This window comes from Ambystoma mexicanum, chromosome 12 (genome assembly GCF_040938575.1).
Source record: "Ambystoma mexicanum isolate Mex_15411 chromosome 12, UKY_AmexF1_1, whole genome shotgun sequence".
Lineage (NCBI taxonomy): Eukaryota > Metazoa > Chordata > Amphibia > Caudata > Ambystomatidae > Ambystoma > Ambystoma mexicanum.
In genome coordinates, this window is record NC_090936.1 from 517,052,176 (window position 1) to 517,068,872 (window position 16,697).

A 16,697-nucleotide genomic window follows, 5' to 3' on the forward strand; every position below is an offset into this window, starting at 1 on the left:
TTCTAAAGTTCTGCAGAAATCTTAGGAGATTGTTACCCAGTTTATTTGAGAAGTCTTCATGAGAGACAAAGGTCCCGCCAGGGAAAAGGTTGTGTAGGGTCTGCGTTTCTCCAGGATCTCAAGCTCTCTGAATTTCCTTGTCGGGGAGAGGCCAGGGCATTTCCATAGTGGTAGCGTACTGCAATATGGTGCCGTCACATCAAGTCTCCTGAACAGTCTTGTCCATGCATTTACTGTTGTATGGACCGGATCAAATGTGCAAGCATCGGCATGCTGGTCTGCAAGAACAATGGATTTCAGGTTTGAGGGAGAGGCACTATATTTCTCTAAGGACATATGAATGTGGCAATCCTGGGAGAAATACCAATAGCCGGCGAACTGTGCCTGAGAGACAACATAATATAGTTTGAAGTCAGGGGCTTGGAGACCGCCCTATTTGAATGGCTTGGATAGACCCTCCCACTTCATCCGTGGGGCACCAGCGCCCCATACTTAGGCAATTGCCAAGGAGTGTAGTTTATGGAAAAACGCGCGTCCCGGCGAAACAGGAATGTTATTGAAATAGTACAGTAGTTTAGGGACCACAATCATTTTCAGTATTGAGTCTCCCATATAGTGAAATGGTGAACTTAGCCCATAGGCCCAGCTTATCCGCCAGTATCAATAAGAATGCTTTGTGTTTGTCTGCCAACAGAGAGCGATGCGATCGGCAAACTAATGTGCCCAGATATTTAAATGTATGTGGGACCCATCTGAACCCCATCAGGTTCGCCGGGACCCAAGTGGCATCGGTCAGCGGAAACATTTCCTATTTGGATTTGTTGATATGGTACCCTGAATATGTAGAGAACTTGCAGACCTCCTCCATCAATGGGGCGAGATTTTGTGTTGGGTTGCAAATGTATAGCAGTGTTTCGGTAGCATGAAGAGATATTATTTGTGGAGGGCCTGCCTCTGTGGCTGTGCTTAAGTCGTATAATACATGCAAGGGGTTTGATCGTCAGTGCGAAGAGTAAAGGGGATAAAGGGCAGCCCTGTCTTGTACCACGGCCCATGGTGAAGACAGGCAAGAGCTTACCACCAGTTCGGACCCTGGCAGCTGGGTTAGCATACAGCAATTGAATGAATTTAATAAAAAGATAACCAAATTGCATCTACTGCAGTACTGCAAAAAGGAACTGCCACGAGACTGAACCAAAAGCCTTTTCGACGTCAAGTGAGGCAGCCACAGCCTGTGCATGTGGATTGATTTGGGATGCAATGCAGAATAGTCTGCATAGGTTAAACGCTGTGGAGCGGCGAGGGATAAACTCTGATTGGTCTGGGTGGACCAGTGTCAACATGTAAGGTATGAGACGGGTGGATAGTAATTTTTGCAAAAATGTTGGTGTCAGAATTGATTAGGAATAGCGGTCTGTATGAGGCCATCTCAGAGGCTGGCCGGTTGGGTTTTAATAATACAGTAATTACAGCCACAGAGAGAGTGAGGGGGGTAAATGACCGAACTGAAGAGTTTCCTCCCATACCCTCAGCCGTCTGGGGGCAGGATAACCCAGAGGTCCTTATAAAGTTCAATGCCTATACCATCGTGCCGGGGGCCTTACCAGACTGGAGAGCCATGATTGCTTCGGTAATTTCCTCAATTGTGAATGTCTGATTCAGCGCAAGCCGTGCCTCCTGCGACAGCATTGGTAATGCAGTCTCCTTTAGGTAACTCGCCAGCTCCATACTGGAGCATCGATCGGAGTTGCCATACAAGGTCTTGTAGTATTAGTGAAATTCACAGTTAATTGCCTCCGGAGCAGTAAGGATGTGGGCAGATGTCTCCATTACACTGGTGACATGTTGCATCCATCTCTCAGATCTAATGGCACCTGCAAGGAATCAGCCCAGTCTATCCTCCTCCCCATATCGCCCCGCCTGTATTGGTTAATTCATTAGGCGTACCTCTCTATCCGCCAGTTCTGTAAATTTTAATAAATTACCTTTCATAACACCCAGTAATGCTCTGTTGTGGGACGTACCATACTCCTACTCTAGCCGTATCTGGTCTGTTTCAACTCTACCCAATTCACTTCTTGTTTCCCTCAAAATTCCAGTGGATATTGAAATCACAGTACTCAGTTGTTAGGGTTTCTTCTTTTTTGTATGTCAACCTCTTACACCCAGCGACTCAGTTCTCAATATGTAATCTTTATGTGTTGCGCTATTGAGAGTAACCAGAGGAAAAAACTCCACATCTGCTACTTAAGAATATATGAGCTCTCAAAAAGACTGCCCCACATCTGGTTAAGAAAAACTTTCTTTTTTAATTGTTTTTCAATTTGTTTTAACAAGATTTCCTTCCACAATTATGGATAAGCCCTTCTTGATTACACATGTTTCGGCAACTTGTGCCTTTTTCAAATCTGGGCATTAGTTCAGTTTATAACCAAATTATTTCCACATCATAGTATAGTGTTCTTTTTGTTCTGTTCGAAGCATCTGCGATTCAATGGGATAATCCCATCTACTGATCCAGCAGTCTTATAGAAAAAGTATAGTTCCAACACTTCGGCTCTCGTATCGGGGATGATCCAGTTGAATCACCTCACCCCTAACCCACACCTTTTATCGTAGCGTGGTGTTGAACAGAACCTTCATTCCTATGGAAGAATTCTGTGATTCCCCTTGTGCAGTGTCTCAAAAAATACTGTCTCTACTGGGTCTAGTAGGCATGAGGGGGGCATGTGCCAGGGAGGACCCGGGAAGGGTGGACATCCAATATCTGTGTCAAGGTGACCGGTAAATGATCAGTGATGGTTCTAGGGTGAATCCTGCAGTCCTGTACATGTGCCACAAATGCAGCAGAAACCTGCCAATTGTCAATCCTGGGCTGTGTGTCGTGCACTGACAAGTAGTAAGTGAATTTGCATACACCAGAATTCCATAAATCGACTAGTACAATTTGTTGCATTATCTGCAGTAGTGTGCGGCCTTATTGGTCAAGTTGCGCTGGGTAGCTCTAGAGCGGTCAACTGTACAGTCCAGAATTGAGTTAAAGTCTCCTCCACAAATGATACGGGAGCAGACGCCCCTATTGGGATACTTAACACTTGGCCATAGAATTTGGGGTCATCCAAGTTGGGGCCATACGTATTGACCAGTGTTGTCTTTACTGGCCAATTTGCCCCATAGGATCGCATATCTCCCTTGTGGGTCTATACAGCGGTTGGTTTCCTGAAAGTAGAGTGACCGGTGTATCAACGTCCTCACTCCTCTGGGCTGCGAGGAGTAATCAGTAGAATAACGTTGGGCTCCCCAGCTTGAGGCAAACTTTTCATTCAGTGGCCCTTGGGCATGTGTCTCTTGTAGCATCACCACCCTAGGGCCATGACGGTTAATATACGCCAGTACCTTGTGTGATTTGATAGGATGATTGAGACCCCGGACGTTCCAGGTCATAAAGGAAATCTTGTCCCCCATAGAACATTATTGTACTAGGTAGAGGACCTCGCATGCTGGACCTGGAGGGGACTATTGCAGTGTGCAATTGAGGGATTGGCTGCAATGGGTTTTCGGTAATTACATGCTAATACAATTTCCAAACATTAAAACCCCTGTTACTTTTGTTCTGCTTGTACGCCGTTTATCCCCAACTCTGCGCACTTCCATCCCACCACCCACATCACCCCCAACTTGACGATGGACCCAATTGAATAAAGGAAAAAAATGGGAAATTCCCTGGGGTGCGATGCGAGCAGAAACTACTATCGCTCAGCTGGCTGCGGCTTCTGCAGCCAGCCCAAGACCGCAAAGATGATATATCTATGTTCATCACTATTAAGAGGAGTGCTATTCAAGTTCCTAGATGGTCAGTCATTGTCCATAATATCGGGATCATTGTTGTGCGGGCAAGGGCTGCGACCATGACTGCTGTCACGCCTCGGGGCTGGAATAGTGATAGAGGCCTCTATGTAGGTTGTGGCTTCAGCCAGATTTTCAAATAAATGTGCGCGCCCACCATGTTGAATGCTCAATTTGGCTGGGGATAACAATGCATAGGGGACTTGCCTGATGCGTAGCATTTTTTTAACAGGATCATACGATTTCAGTTGAGCCTGCACGTTAGCAGAGAAGTCTTGGTAGATGTGAATGTCGGAGGCCTCGTATTGAAGAGCGCCCTTTTCCCTGGCCAGGTGCAAAATAAGGTCCCTGTCTCGATAGATGAGTAGTCTAGCCAGGGTGGTGCAAGGGGGCGGGGGGGCCCGCTGACACAGGAGCCAAAACGCGATGCGCCCTTTCCACAAGGAAGTGCAAGGAGAACTTTGAGGGATCAAATATTGTTTTCATCAGTTTTTCGATGAGTCCATCAGGCCTTTGCAAGCTGCTTCTGGGGGCCCAATTATACGGATATTGTTGCACCTGGAATGCGATTCCAAGTCCTCACATTTGTTGCAGATCTTATGGACTTCCCGTTGCAATTTTGCTATATCACGTTCATGTTAATCTACCTTGTCCTCTGCGTCGCCAATCCTTGTCTCACCTTCGGTTATGCGAGCACCTTCCTTCTCCATTTACAATTTTAAAGAGCCATTGGTGGACATAATGTCATCCAGTTTCATGTTAACTGCCATGAATACATTCTGCATTGCTGCCAACAACTGATTGTCTCTAGACACACCTGAAGCGGAGGCTTGATCGTCATCGTCAGTCGTCGGGTTAGCAGCTCTGGATGTTTTAGCAGGGGTGTAAGTGTAGGAGTCCATTGGCCCTTTTTTCTTGCTACCAGATCCTTTCGTCATATTGACCTTCTCTGAGGCCGGGGCGCGAGGCGCTGCGTGAGTAGGATCGGCTATGAGAACAGGGGGTAGCTGGGGAGAGGCCCGTATCTGGGGGGGTGATGTCACAGTTATCCACCAGCAGATGGTCACCCTATCTGCTACTCAGACGTTTTGTCCATTCATTGACTGAGAGATCTATGTAGCCCGTCCTGAATACAGGGGAAGCACCATATGCTCAACGAAACTAGATGCAAATCCTAAATAGCGTTGTGACAAGGTTCTCCGGGTCCAGCCGGGCATTGATTAGGTCGAGGGGAGACCTATGGGTTCCTCAGGCAGCGGGCCATATGCACATGATGCAGTGGAACTCCGGAGGTATAAAGCCACTGGGACACAGGTCCAAGCTCCTCAGTGGCGTAGTGTGCACCAGATGATGTTGGATCTAGCTTTGTGTGAGGGCATCAGCGTGACACCACACAGTCATGAATGTGTGTACCCCAAGACATCATTACTTCTCTTCCTCTGACAGAATTAGTGGAGGGTATTGCAAATGGCTTAGCAGCATTAGGTTCACGCAAGGGGAGGCACGCATTTTCCACTGAGTCAGGCTGCAGCACAGGGTCCACGTATCCTGACTGGTCGGTTCCAAGGGGTCAAAAAGGTGCAATGCGCACCCCCCGCACCCCTGCCACAGCAGGGCAACACGAGGATTAAGAGTTTCAGCGCAGGGCTGCCATTGCCCAAACAATGGCAAACTCGTTTGGCAGAGTCGAGGACTGTAAGTTCATTGGGCATTCTAGGGCACGTTACCTCACCGGTTACCTCTGCATCTAATGGCAGCCATCCAATGTTGGGTGCGAACAGGTGGTGGGACAGACGTTGCACTAAAGCCTCCATGACCGTGCAGGCAGCAGGAGAGTCAAGGGGGTCCCAAAGGAGTCGGGGAGCCGTCCGCCGGCACGCGCACCGTGGCAGAACCTAAAGCAGGTTTATTGCCGGCCCGGGCCTCGGGTAACTCCACAGTCCACGGATAGTTCAGGCCAGGGCCCTTCAGTCAGTAATGCAGGATCCCGTCAGGAGACGATCACGGTTTCCCTCAGCGAGTGTCACGTAGGATATGTCCGAGGGAGCTGCGCCTGCCCCTCCTATACAGTGTTCACGAAGGGCGAATGCCCCAGGCCCTGAGTCAGCACTGAGTTCGCCCTAGAAGCTGCAGATGCCCGCATGCGGGTAAGGCAGTGATCGAGTGGCTGCGTAGCAATCAAGGAGGTCCCCCGCAGTCCAATCCCTGGCAGGGGGTAAAACAGGAGCCTACACCGGTGCGAACCGTACCATCCGGCACGCCAGCCTGTGCCCCCCAGCAGGGTGGCACTCATTCGTCGGGCCCGGTCCCCGGGGCCACACTCAGCAGCAAAGTGGCATCCGACCGTAGAAACCCCCCGGCTCCAGAGGGGATCAGGGGCACCTCTCATCGGCAGAGATGGCCCAGGGTGGTCCAGTTTTCATAAGGAGGTTTACATATCCTCCTGCGGGCCGCAGCCGAGAACCGTCCTCCGCCGCGTAAATCTCACTGGGCAGCGCCAACTCAGGGAGCGCTCAGTTCAGGCTGCAGGTCCTCGATGATGCGTCATCAAGGCCTTGCGTTTCCCGTAGCTGGCTCAATCTAGAGAGGCACTCCACGCCGCACACAGTGTGCGGTTCGATGTTGGTTTAGGGCTACACAATCCTTAACCCTTCCGCTACACTCTACAACAACTGGATGACAAGAACAAGGGATATATTCAGGGTTTATTCGAAGAAAGGATTTGATGAGGCTGGAGCTCCCAACCAAAGCAGTCATCTCCTCGGCTGCTCAACATCGCCCCCCTAGAACTCTCATTTTTAAGAGACCTTGCAGGTTTTCCATCTCCCCCTTTTGGGTGTGCATACCTGTGCCCTTTTGGTACCTCCTTTTGATGTTTTGTGGGCATGTAACTTAGAATAGGGTAATTCGGGAATATATTCAAACTATAAAAGGTCTAGTTGTTAACACAGATCTGCTTTTTCTCTGGGCTAGAAACTAATCCAGCAGCCCAATAAACAGTTTGGTGGAATTGTTTGTTATTGCAATATTTACCTTTGTTTGAGACCTGGAGTTTTGCAGAAGCCAGAAAGCAGCAAAGTCTGTTTAACCATCTTTAACCTGCACCTAACTTGGAGATAACAAATTGGATTCAATTTGAAAAGATGAGCTTTCTTCAGAAATGTGCTGAATTCTAAATGATGGAACCACTGCCTATGAGCTTCCTTCCTTAACATGCCATCTCTTGCTTAGCTTGGATTGTATTTTTTACTATAAAACACCCTTTCTTTTCTCTGTTCCAACACAACGTCCTCCTGCTCCCGTTTTTATCACATGACTTTCATTTTGCAATCTGCAGTAGAAAGGAAAATTCCACATGATTGTTTGCACACACAATTGCAGCTGCAATGTTGGTTTCCCATCAAACTAAACCTATATAGAAGTGGGTTTTATTGATTCAAACCCTTCACCCACTCTTTCACTATGATAAATCAGGAGGGCAGGTTATTTAATTTGTAATCTGAATTAGTTGGCAAATTTCTTAGCGGCCTGAAAAGTATATTTGACCTGGTTGCTAAGTTCTTGCTTAAAAATTGTAATTTCACAGCACACCCACTGGTTAAATTTTTTGGTAGAAGAGGAAAATGTCTAAACTGGACCATAGCTGGATGGAACTTTGCCCAGATTAGCAAGGATGTTTGATGGAGGCCATGTTGCATGCAGAGAAAGCATATTGTATGAATTGGTTTAAGCAGTTCAAATAACCGTCTGACTTTCTTTAAAATCTTCAGAAATCTAAAAAAAATCTCATTACATGTAAGCACACATATTCATTAATCAATCGATTAATAAAAAAATATTGCTAGAAAAAAAACTTGATTCCATTTTTTTTTAAATTTATATTTCAAATGGATTGTGTCATCCCACGTATTCCTCATCTTTGATATTCGATATCCAGCTTCTGCTGCTTCGGAAAAGGTTTTTGGCAGAGGGTACTGTGCGTCGATGCAGTTGACTCGATGTCCCTCAAGGGCCTCTGTCTCGTGGGTGTTGTCATCGAAGGTCTATATAGCACACGCAGCGCCTGTTGGCTTCTGTTCCATTTTTCTGAATAAGCTTAGGCTTCAAGAACTACGGCTCACTTCTATTATTCATTCATGAAAATGTCTTCATCTTCGATAGCTACTACCCCAAGACGGGGTTCAAGAAGTGTCAGGACTGCGTCTCCAAGATGACGATAACCGACCCACATAGAGTATGCTTGTGGTGTCTCGGTGTGAAGCACAAGACCTCAGCCTGCTCGAAATGCCAGTTAATGACTGGAAAAGGTCTGAAGGAACGAAAGGGGAAATTGGTGGTAGGTAGAAACCCCAAGAAATTTTTATTGACTACCCCGTAGAAGAAACCTTCTTCGGACGATGCAAGAGGCAACTCTCCTCTAAGAAATAAGGTGAAAAGGTCCAGGTCGAGGAGTGGCTTCCACCACTCCTCGTCGTCATCGAGGAACTCGAAGAAGAGGCACCAGAGGTCACCCACTTTGACTTCTTCGTCAGACTCCTCTCCTCAGAGCTATATCCTATCCCACAAAGGCCTCCTCTCCTACCGAATGGGAACCATTCAGGTTAGAAATTCTAAAAATATTTGAGAAACAAAAATCCTCGACAAGCCATGCTCCTACTGCGCCTTCTAAAGCCGGTAAGGAAAGGGGTAGAGCCAAATCCTGTGCACCCTCGAGCCTGGGATGAAGGCCAAATCCTCATCGAGAGCTGTCGTGGCCTCTATGCGATGAGAAATCCTCAAAGGATCCTTTGAGCCGTAAGTCGAAGAATAAGTTGAGATTGTCGACACCATCAACGCCAGCTGTGTCTTCCCCATCAACGCCAGCTGAGCCGACACCGATGGCACCTTCGATGTTGTTGAAGCCGAAAACAACTTCTGTAAAAATATTGACTCCTCCTTGAGCGTCGAGGTCAACATTTATTGATGTTCGATGCCCATCCCAGATAAGACTTATACTCCTTTACCAATAAAGGATTATTTCAAATCACTAACCTCGATTTATGAGGAAAATGAGCCTTCGGATAACAATGCACCTTTTGGGCTTCAATATGGTACACCAAATGTGCCTGATGGTTTTATTTCAGAGTAGACGAGGCTAAAAGATCTTTATGCAAACAGCCAGTGGAATGGACACTTCACCATAGCTAGAATTTAGTAAACCTGAAGCTGGTGAACATGCTGATGCATCATATAGACAGTCAATGTTTAAGGTTGTAGATTACTTGGAATGGCGTAGACCTACTCTCCCCTTTGAGCAGTATGATCTAACGGACATCCTTGATAAGGGTCCACAAATGGATCCCATTTTACCTTCCACATTGATCTTCAAAAAAGGATGACAGCCAATTGGGAGACGCCAGAGTAAATTACGGCAGTAAACAAAAACCTGAAACTCTTGAACAACCCCCCCAACCCCTCACCGTGAGGGCTGCAAAATCCTACTTGTTCTTTTGTAAAACTCTCAAAACTCGGCTCTTCTCCTAACACGCGACTTTATCTGCACAACGTGCCTGCACCTCAAACACCATTCTCTATCACCATCTAGAGGGGCATCACCTTTAAAATACTCCATTACCGACAAGTGCCTCTCCAGACCAGCGCCCCATACCACACCCAAAGAATCACCAAAGCCCACTCCTCAAGACCCACAAGGACTCCTGGCCTAGTAGGATCGTTGTCTGTCTGCCCTTGTTCCCCACCTGCCTCGTCGCGCCTAGAAACACTTGAGTATAGGCACGTTACAAATGCCATATCATATATCATATCATTCCTCACGCTTGTAGGACCCACAAGGACTCCCTACACTGATTGTCTAGTCGTACCCAAAGTAAAGAGATGCAAAGCCTGAGGGTCAAGCTCCCCTTACCTAGGGGCCACACTCTTGAACAACCCCCCAAACTCCCACCGTGAGGGCTGCAAAATCCTACTGGTTCTTTTGTAAAGCTCTCAAAACGCAGCTCTTCTCCTAACCCACAACTTCATCTGCACAACGCGCCTGTGCCTCCAAACACCATTCTCTATCACCACCTTGTTGCACCACTAACATGTATGATAAAGCCCCCCTTTTATGTAATTGTGCCACCCCTGCCCTTTGTGTGACAAAATATATCCCAATGGTATGACCATGTTTGCTTATTGACTTCTAACTGCAACAGTTCCTCAATGCCTAAGGGTTGGATGTGCGCTTTACAAATGAAATAAATAAAACTCCACATGTGCCTTAGCAAAGTTTTCATTCACTCTATGGGACGGTATTTCCATGGCGGCGGAGCATATTCCCGAGAGGGAGGAGAGAGACGGGTTCTTGGCTATTTTTAGAGATGGCAAAAAATCCATGTGCGCTTCTCTTCATCGGGTCTGGGTTCTGCTGACCGGATCAGCAGAGCCAGGGCAACAAGCACCGTAATACGCAGATTTGCATGGTCCAGACTCCTTAACATGCCTTTTGACCGGTTTCACCTTTTTGGCAGCAAGGCTGACGAAAGCCTTGATAAGTTGCAGACCTCGAAGGCGGCAGCCAAATCTTTAGGTGCCGCTATTAGGCAGCCTCAGCCCTTTCGCCTCAGTGTACAGCCTTGGAGGGGTAGATCTTTTTGCTGCTACTCCTCAGTTGGGATAGCAAGAGGAATGGCTGGTCAAAGAGGCCAAAGAAGATTCCCTTGTGGTGGATGAGGGAGTTTTGCAAAGTCAGCTCAAGCAAGGGCATCCTTACCAACAGCCACTGCTTCAACCAACTCAAAACCTCTTTGAGGTCTTGTATCACAAAATCCCAGTGGGAGGAAAACTGTCTCAGCATCTGAAAGAATGGCAAGTAATTACTTGGAATGCTTGGGCATTGGAAATCGTAGCCCAAGGTTACTGCCTTCCCTTCATTCAGAGACCTCAGAACCATCCACCTGGAAGCCATTGTTTGAGGGTTCCAGATCCACTCCTTGTACTGGAAATCTTGACCCTGCTAAAGGCGCTATAGAATCAGTGCCTGTAGTGAGAGACGAAAAAAGGATAGTACTCTCCATATTTAATAATTCCAAGAAGGACGGAGGACTGAGACCGATCTTGGACTTGAGATACCTGAACAAGTTCCTCAGGAAGGACAAATTTAAGATGGTCATACTTTCTCAGATCCTTCAGGGTCTCCAACTCCCGGATTGGATGGTGTCATTGGACTTTCAGGATGCTTATTTTCATGTGCCAATCCATCTCAAGCACAAAAAGTACCTGAGGTTCGCCTGTGGCGGTTCTCATCAGTTTCGAGTTCTCCTATTCGGGCTGACCTCCGCCCCAAGAGTTTTCACCAAACTGATGACAGTGGTGGCAGCGAGTCTCAGGAGAGGGGGGTTCACGTCTACCCCTACCTGGACGATTGGCTGATCAGGCCGCGTTCTCCCGAACAGGCCCTGGATCATCTCAACATCACCTGCCACTCTCTTCATAGACTGGGCTGATCCCTCAATTACAAGAAGTCCCATATGACACCTCAAGACATTCTGCAGACGGTCTCCAAGTTTCAGAGTGCCCATCGTCTCCGTCTTTGGATTTTTTTGAGCTTGCTCGGCCTCATAGCATCCTGCATTTTTCTGGTACCAGAGGCACGCCTGGTAATGAGATCCCTTCAATGGACTCTTAAAACACAATGGTCTCAATTCTCGGGCAACATGGCAGACCTACTTCAGGTCCCAAGCAGGGGCTCACAGGATCTCCTGTGTCGGGCCTGTGAGGACAACATTCTGAAGGCAGAACCTTTTTGACAGCAATGGCCGGAGATAACAGTAGTGACGGAAGCCTCACTCACGGGTGGGGAGCCCACGCCAACGGTCTGACAATCAGCAGTTGTACGTCTCCATCGGAGTCCGAACTACACATCAATGTTTTGGAGCTGAGGGTAATCAGACTTGTGCTGAAGGCCCGTCTGCCCTCTGTACGGGGGAAAGAATGTCCTGATAATGACGGGCAACACAGTGCTCATGTACTACCTCAACAAGAGAGGAGGTGTAGGGTCACTACCACTGGCGGAGAGGCAATGCAGCTCTGGTACTCAGCAATTCAAGGGGGAATCTCCCTATCGGCAGTTCACCGAGACCGGAGAGGAGACACAGCAGCGATTGCTCTGAGCAGGCAGAGCACAGTCTCCCACAGGTGAGAGCTAGCTCAGGAAGTCCTTCAAGAGATAGTCACCCTTTGGGGAACTCCGCAAGTGGATCTGTTTGCAATCATTGTCAACCGAAAGTGTGAACTGTACTGCTCCAGGGAATTTCCTGCAAGAGGAGCTTTAAGAGATGTATTTGTGGTAGACTAGGAATTTTCACTCCTGTATGCATTTCCTCCAATCCCCGTCATTCCTCACGAGATCAGGAGGTTGAGAAAGTTCGGGGAACACATGATCCTAATTGCCCTAGGATTGGGCCAGAAGGACGTGGTACCCGGACCTTCTGGATGTGTCCAGCTGCCCTCCAATACGTCTTCCACAAAGAGAGGATTTTCTCTCGCGAGAGGAGGCTTGAGTTCTCCATCCAGAGGTCAAGACACTCAGCCTTCACGCAAGGTTTCTAAGAGGCTGAGATACATGGATTGGTACCTCCAGAAGGCCAGCAACAAAGTCCTTCTACCGCTGCCGCTGGAAGAAGTTCTGCAGCTGCTGCAAGGACAAGAATGTAGACCCTTTACTCTGTAAGACACCAGAAGGGTTATCTTTTCTGCTGTACCTAGCCAATCTGGGGCTCCAGTTTGGAACGATTAAGGGCTATTTGGCGGCGCTATCCACATTTAAGTGCTCTTCATATTTCAAGATCCCACTGGTGACACATTTTCTAATGGGACTCACCAATATGTCCCCCCTCCCCATCTGCCTTCCAGGTTCCAATTTGGGACCTAAATCTGGTATTAAAATGTCTTATATTTGCACCTCTTTAAACCCCTACATTCATACATTTAAGATTGCTAACATTTAAAACTATCCTCTTGGTGGCATTATCTTCAGCCTGTAGAGTGAGTTAATTGCAGACACTATCATCCAAGCCACCCTTTACTATTTTCCACAAGGATAAGGTGGTCCTGAGGGTTAAGTCTTCATTTTTACCTAAAATAATTTCAGATTTTCATGTACGACAAAACATTGTATTGCCCACTTTCTATCCTCCACCCCACCCTGGCAAAGAGGAGGAGCGATTGCACAGATTGGATCCACGTAAAACTCTAAGCTTCTACATATCTAGATTATCCAAACTTCATATTGATTAGCAGCTTTTTATAGTCTATACAGGTCACAAACTGAGTCAGGCTGTGACTAAACGGATCTTATCCAGATGGATCATTCTGGCAATTTCAGAATGCTACAGGCTGGCGGGCAAGAATCCTCCGGAGGGGTTAAGGGCCCATTCCACCAGGGGCATCGCTACTTCGACAGCTCTACAAAAGGGTCTCCTGATCAAAAACATTTGTGAGGCAGCAACGTGGTCTACTATACACATGCAAAAACAAAGAGGTGATGGCTGGAAGGTTTAGAATGAATCTTAACCACGGGCAATGCTCTGGGCAACCCTCCAGACCACCGTTCTTCGCCTGCCAAGCCATTACAGAAGGGGAAAGACCATATGCAAATCCGGCTTGGCCCCACCCCAAAAGGGGCAGTCCAGCCCGAACTGCTAGGCCACATCCCTTCCGCACGAGACCACAAGCATCCCCAAACATGTTTCGCCCTTGATGGGGCTCATCAGTGAGGAGTAGCTTGGGTCTCTAGGCCCAGCAGGCACGGGACCCACGTCTGGGCATACCCGTCCCACTCGGGGTGACAAAGCAAAAACAAAGAGGTGATGGCTGGAAGGTTTAGAATGAATCTTAACCACGGGCAATGCTCTGGGCAACCCTCCAGATCACCGTTCTTCGCCTGCCAAGCCATTACAGAAGGGGAAAGACCATATGCAAATCCGGCTTGGCCCCACCCCAAAAGGGGCAGTCCAGCCCGAACTGCTAGGCCACATCCCTTCCGCACGAGACCACAAGCATCCCCAAACATGTTTCGCCCTTGATGGGGCTCATCAGTGAGGAGTAGCTTGGGTCTCTAGGCCCAGCAGGCACGGGACCCACGTCTGGGCATACCCGTCCCACTCGGGGTGACAAAGCAAAAACAAAGAGGTGATGGCTGGAAGGTTTAGAATGAATCTTAACCACGGGCAATGCTCTGGGCAACCCTCCAGACCACCGTTCTTCGCCTGCCAAGCCATTACAGAAGGGGAAAGACCATATGCAAATCCGGCTTGGCCCCACCCCAAAAGGGGCAGTCCAGCCCGAACTGCTAGGCCACATCCCTTCCGCACGAGACCACAAGCATCCCCAAACATGTTTCGCCCTTGATGGGGCTCATCAGTGAGGAGTAGCTTGGGTCTCTAGGCCCAGCAGGCACGGGACCCACGTCTGGGCATACCCGTCCCACTCGGGGTGACAAAGCAAAAACAAAGAGGTGATGGCTGGAAGGTTTAGAATGAATCTTAACCACGGGCAATGCTCTGGGCAACCCTCCAGACCACCGTTCTTCGCCTGCCAAGCCATTACAGAAGGGGAAAGACCATATGCAAATCCGGCTTGGCCCCACCCCAAAAGGGGCAGTCCAGCCCGAACTGCTAGGCCACATCCCTTCCGCACGAGACCACAAGCATCCCCAAACATGTTTCGCCCTTGATGGGGCTCATCAGTGAGGAGTAGCTTGGGTCTCTAGGCCCAGCAGGCACGGGACTATACACATGTTCACAAAGCACTACTGCCTTGAGTCGTCCCTCAGTCAAGATGGAAGCTTTGGAAAAGCTGTCCTCCATTCGGTTCATGGAAACCATTAATAACTAAATTCTTACTCCCACCACCAAAACAAACACTGCTTTGGGAGTCTATCCAAGATGAGGAATATGTCCGAGGACACAATCCATTCGAAGAACAAGTTACTTACCCCTGGTAACATTCTTTCGACTGAATGTTCCTCCCACGTATTCCTCATCGCCCTCCCAGCCTACCCCACAGTAGAATTTCCCAACAGAACTGAACTGAATTTCCCAACAGAACCGAAGCCAACGGGCGCTGCGCGTGATATATATACCTTCAATGACATCCTCAAGACAGAGGCCCTGGAGGGACATCGAGTCGACTGCATCGACGCAGAGCACCCTCTGCCGAATTTCTTTTCCGAAGCAGCTGAAACTGGATAACGAATATCAAAGATGAGGAATACGTGGGAGGAACATCTAGTCGAAAGAATGTTACCAGGGGTAAGTAACTTTTTCATCTGATTCAGTGAGGCATTTGGATCCATGATCAGTGTAGTGGCACCTGTATCCATAAAGACATTGAGTGGATAAGGTTTGGATGGTTGTCTGAGAGAATATCTGTTCGCATATGTGGATGTCACTCGTCCTCCTGCGGTCTGTCCAAACAACTGTGAGTTGCATCTTGCGTTCTTGTCTCTTCGAACTGTCATGTTCCTGGGGGTTAGGGGCATTGCTGGGACCCTCTCTTCAGTCCCCCACTCTGGTCGACTTGTTGACCAAACCACCATACTTAGTCACTGTTGCGTTTGGTAGCCATATCTTCGTCACTCCCCTGAGATGCCCGTAGTAATTTGCATGGTCATCGAAACACCATGTCATGTAACTGCAATCTCCTTCTGGGTTGCACCATCCCTATTTTTCCCGTTATTTGTTGTTGTCAAAGGGATCGTCGAATGTTATCATCTCAAGTCAGGAACAGTGGGCACTCCTTTATCTTTGCCCTTAGTTATTTCTTTCTTCTACTATCTTGTCCTTTTCAACATATCTACCAACACTTTGATTCCTATTGTTTTCTCAGTCGTTTTGCAACATTGTGTATATCTTGATCACACACAGTTCTTCTAGTAGTAGGATCAGTGCTCCTAGTAGTACTTTTAGTCTGTCTTCCAGCCATGTTGGCATCCAGGAAAACATGTGACTGCCATCTCTCTTTTCCTGTTCCTTTAGCTTCCTCCTCCATTTTGGTGTGCATTTTTCGACAATCTTGTTACCGCTTCTGTCAGTGTGCCATTTTCTCTGTCATTTGCGGGCACAAACGTGCAACAGGAACTCCTGATCTTGGTGCAAACTCCTCCCTCCATTGCTGTGAGAAGGTGTAGAACATATCTGCTCTGGAGAGCCATCAACCTTACTGCTCAGAGCTCTTCTTTCATTGCGTTGAAGCCATTTACTGTTGAGTTTATGGTCTGCATTAGCTCCCATCTCGTTATCTGCCGCCATTTCGCATTTGTGTATGTCTGTACAGCTGGAACTACTGATGCAAAAAACATTTTGAATGGATTGTGTACTCCCACGTATTCCTCATCTTAGATTTCTTGTCTCCGAGCTCTGCTGCTTCGGAAAACATTTTTCACCAGAGGGCGCTATGTTCGAGGCCGCAGATTCGTAGTCCCTCGAGGGCCGCTGGCGAGCGTCGACGTCTTCCGCTGTAAAAAGGGCTTGAGCCGCGCCTGTTATCTCAGTTCCGTTTTTCCGAGCACGGTTTCGTGTCAGAGAACTGCGCATCTGGTTTTTTCTTGACGATGTCCTCGTCATCTACTCCAACCACACCCAAGACGGGTTTCAAAAAATGTCTGAAGTGTGGTAGGAAAATGTCAATTACCGACCCCCAGCAGAATTGCCTTTGGTGTCTCAGCCCTAACAATTGGGTTGACTAATGTGGTTCCTGTCAGGCCATGTCCAATAAGGTTCTTAGGTAACGGAAAGGTAAACTGGCGGTGGGGAAGGAATCTTATAGGTCTTCGAAAAGACAAAAAGATTCAGGAAAATCTCGACATGGGT

At 48.0% G+C, this 16,697-nt stretch overlaps 1 protein-coding gene across 2 annotated transcripts in view; it reads left to right on the forward strand.

Annotated features, from left to right (window-relative positions):
* BRAF (B-Raf proto-oncogene, serine/threonine kinase) overlaps positions 1-16,697 on the forward strand; it is a 1,813,806-nt gene that overhangs the window by 738,801 nt on the left and 1,058,308 nt on the right. The gene's annotated exons all lie outside the window — the stretch shown is intronic.